The sequence below is a fragment of the Dromaius novaehollandiae genome, chromosome 34 (assembly GCF_036370855.1).
Source record: "Dromaius novaehollandiae isolate bDroNov1 chromosome 34, bDroNov1.hap1, whole genome shotgun sequence".
NCBI classification, from domain to species: Eukaryota; Metazoa; Chordata; class Aves; order Casuariiformes; family Dromaiidae; genus Dromaius; species Dromaius novaehollandiae.
Genome location: NC_088133.1, coordinates 1,420,869 through 1,424,831, shown reverse-complemented (window position 1 = coordinate 1,424,831; position 3,963 = coordinate 1,420,869). Strand labels below are relative to the sequence as shown.

The 3,963-nt window shown below is 70.4% G+C and overlaps 1 long non-coding RNA gene across 1 annotated transcript; it reads left to right on the top strand.

Moving 5' to 3' along the window:
- The first annotated feature begins 236 nt into the window (after window positions 1-236).
- Window positions 237-3,412, top strand: LOC135325229 (uncharacterized). Its single transcript, XR_010386371.1, has 3 exons — window positions 237-290; window positions 424-504; window positions 2,610-3,412. It is a non-coding gene; the product is annotated as an uncharacterized LOC135325229 (long non-coding RNA).
- The last annotated feature ends 551 nt before the right edge of the window (window positions 3,413-3,963 follow it).

Genomic DNA, 3,963 nt, shown 5'->3' with positions numbered 1-3,963 from the left:
CCTCTAGGACCCCCCCAAATCCCCTCCAGGACCCCCCAAGTGCCCCATAACCCCCCCCAGGTCCCTCTGGACCCCCCCAAATCCCTTCCAGAACCCCCCAAGTGCCTCACAACCCCCCTAAGGTCCCTCTGAACCCCCCCAGACCCCTGAAAAAGGCATTTTTTTGGGGGGGGGGAAGGGGGGACCTGGCGCTGCTCTGACCCCCCCCATCTCCCCCCCCCCCTTGCAGGAGCCGTGGGCAGCCCCCCGCCGCCACCACCGCCGCCCCCCACCCGGAGCACCCGGCGGACGTAAGCCCGGCACGGGGAGGGGGGGGACGGCGGTTCGGGGGCCCTCGGGGGCGGTTTGGGGGGCCTCGGGGGCGGGGGGGGGGCCCGGGGGGGGGTCCTGGGGGGCCGCTGACGCTCTCTGCTCTCTCTGCAGCCCGGCAGCACGGCGCCCGCGCGGCTTTACCGGTCGCCGCTCGTGGTGCCCCTGTCCCGGCACCTGCTGCTCTTTGCCCGGGTACGTGGGGGCCCACGGGGGCTGCCACCCCGCGCACCGCCACCCGCTGCCACCTCGGCCACGGCCACTGTCCCCGGCACGGCCACTGTCCCCGGCGCGGCCACCTCGCCCCGGCACGGCCACCGCTGGGCCCGGCACGGCCACCTCGCCCCGGCATGGCCACCCCGGGCTTGGGATGCCTCGCCCGGGCACTGCCACCACCCCTGGGGCTGTCACCCCTGGCACTGTCACCTCCAGCACTGCCACCCCTGGCACTGTCACCCCCAGTATGGACACCCTTGGCACTGCCACCCCCAGGGCTGCCACCCCCGGCACTGTCACCCCCGGCACTGTCACCCCTGGCACTATCACTTCCAGCACTGTCACCTCCAGCACAGCCACCCCTGGCACTGCCACCCCCGGCACTGTCACCTCCAGCACTGTCACCCCCAGCACTGCCACCCCTGGCTCTGTCACCTCCCCCAGGCACAACCACCTCTCCCGGGCACTGTCACCCCCAGCACGGCCACCCCTGGCACTGTCACCTCCCCCAGGCACAGCCACCTTGCCCGGGCACTGCCACCACCCCCGGCGCTGTCACCTCCCCTGGGCACTGCCACCCCCAGCACTGCCACTCTGGGCTAGGACACCCCCGGCACGGCCACCTCCCCTGGGCACTGCCACCTTGCTCTGTGACACCTCCAGGCTCTGTCACCTCCCCCAGGCGCTGCCACCCCCAGCACTGTCACCTCCCCCAGGCTAGGACACCCCTGGCACTGCCACCCCGCTCTGGGCCACCATCAGGCACTGCCACCACCCCTGGGCACTGCCACCTCGGGCTGGGTCACCCCTGAGCGCTGTCACCTCTCGGCACTGCCACCGTCCTGGTACTGCCACCAGCCCTGGCACTGCCACCATCAGCACTGCCACCTCCAAGCCCAGGCACTGCCACCCCCGGCTGTGTCACCCCCTGGCTGTGTCACCCCCAGGCTGTGCCACCCCTCAGCATTGTCACCGTGGGCCATGTCACCCATAGCACTGACATCGCAGGCTGTGCCACCCTGCCATTGCCACCCATGGCACTGCCACTGCGGGCTGTGTCACCCATGGCACTGCCACCCCTTCGCTGTGTCACCCCTTGGCTGTGTCACCCCCAGGCTGTGCCACCCCTCGGCACTGTCACTGTGGGCCATGTCACCCATGGCACTGCCACCCCCAGGCTGTGTCACCCTGGCCATCGCCACCCATGGCACCGCCACCGCGGGCTGTGTCACCCATGGCACTGCCACCACAGGCTGTGCCACCCCAAGCACCACCACTGTGGGCTGTCACCCGTGGCGCTGCCACCACGGGCCATGTCACCCATGGCACTGCCACCCCCAGGCTGTGTCACCCTGCCATTGCCACCCCTCGGCACCGCCACCATGGGCTGCGTCACCCATGGCACTGCCACCTCCAGCTGTGCCACCCCGGCCATCGCCACCCATGGCACTGCCACCGCAGGCTGTGTCACCCTCAACACTGTCACCGTGGGCTGTGTCACCCATGGCACTGCCACCCCCAGCTGTGTCACCCCTTGGCTGTGTCACCTCCAGGCTGTGCCACCCTGGCCATTGCCACCCATGGCACCGCCACCGCGGGCCGTGTCACCCATGGCACTGTCACCCCCGGCACTGTCACCGCGGGCTGCGTCACCCCTGCCACTGCCACCGGCCTGGTCACGGCCACCGCCAGCCGGTGTCACCCAGGGGGCCACCTGTGCCACCTGTGGGGACACTGCTGTCCCCCCGAGCTGGGGCCACCCCCAAATTTGGGGGGGACCTCAGTGCCATTGGGGGGGACCTCAGTGACAAGGGGGGGACACCTCAGGGACAAGAGGGGACATCAGGGACAAGGGGGGACATCAGTGACGGGGGGACCTCAGTGACAGCGAGGGGACCGTGGGGGACATCGGTGCCACCCAGGCTCACCCTGTGGGGGGGGGGGTGGCATTTTGCAGGGGCCGTTTCGGGGTGCCGGGGGGGGGGGCGGATTTCGGCGGGGGGGGGTGACACCCACGCACAGAGGGGACCGTCCCCGTGTCCCCCCCCCCCCGGTCGCCCCCTGAGCCCTGTCCCCGTCCCCAGGTGCCCCGGCCCAGCGCCGCTAAGGACTGTCTGCTGCTCTGCGCCGCCGGCCTGCGGCCCGCCGCCCCCCCGGCCCCCCCGGGGACCCCCCCCTGAGGCCACCCCCCCCGGGGGGGGGACACACAGGGGGCCCAGGCGTCCTGGCAGCACCCCCCCCCCCGGACTGTATATACAGACCCCCCCCCGCCGCCACCACATGCCTGTAACCACCTGCCCCCCCCCCGCACTGTACATAGCCCCCCCCCCCACAGTGGACCCAGGCGTCCGGGCCCCCCCCTCACCCCCCATGACCAGTGCCCAGCCGAGGGGCAGCAGCGGGTGGGGGGGCACCCTAAACCCCCCCCCCACCCAAGGGACCAGCAGGAGCCAGGGTGGGTGGGGGCCCCCCCCCCGTTAATGCCACCTTTGGGTGCCCTAATTGCTGCTAACGAAGCTGAGCACCCCCCCCGCCCAGCAAAAAGGGGGGGGGGTCCCCGATACGGCCCCCCCCCCGCTAGTAATTTATTTCTAGTGACCCCCCCGCACCCGTTTGCACTAAACCCCCGGTTATTTATACCCCCAAAAAGGGGGGGTTTGCCCCCTTTTAGCACCTCGGTTTGCTGCCCCCCCCCCGATTTGTCCCCCCTCCCCGGTTTATTGTCCCCCCCCCCCGGTTTATTGCCCCCCCTCCACCCCCCCGCAGCACCCATGGGTGGCAGGATGGAAATAAAGCTGCGTTGCTCCCACGGGTGGCTCCGCGCAGCGTGGGGACGCGGCTGTCCCGGGGGGGGGACAAGGGACAGGGGACCCCCAAAGTGGCCCCGGGGATAAGGGGAGATGTGTCCCCCCCCCCGGAAGGGGGGTGTGGGGAGGGTGACAGTGGGGCTGGTTCGGGGACACGTGGTGGCTGGCACAGGGCTCCGTCCCCCCGTGTGTCTGGGGGGTCCCCAAGTGTCCCCAGGCAGCGCCTGGCTTGTCCCCACCATGTCCCTTTGCCCTGTTGCACCCCCATGTGTCCCCATGGCATCCCCAATCTGTCCCCGTGTCCCCAGGCAGCGCCTGGCTTGTCCCCGCCGTGTCCCTTTGCTCAGCACGTCCCCAATTTGTCCCCACATCCCCACTCTGTCCCCACGTCCCCCTGTGGCACCTGGCACATCCCCATGTCTCTCTCCATGGTGCTCAGCATGTCCCCAATCTGTCCCCAAATCCCCAATCTGTCCCCATGTCCCCCTGTGGTGCCTGGCATGTCCCCAATGTGACCCTCCATGGTGCTGAGCATGTCCTCGATCCATCCCCGTGTCCCCCACGTGTCCCTCTGTGGTGCTCTGGGTGTCCCCGATCTGTCCCTGTGTCCCCCAGCATGTCCCCATGTGTC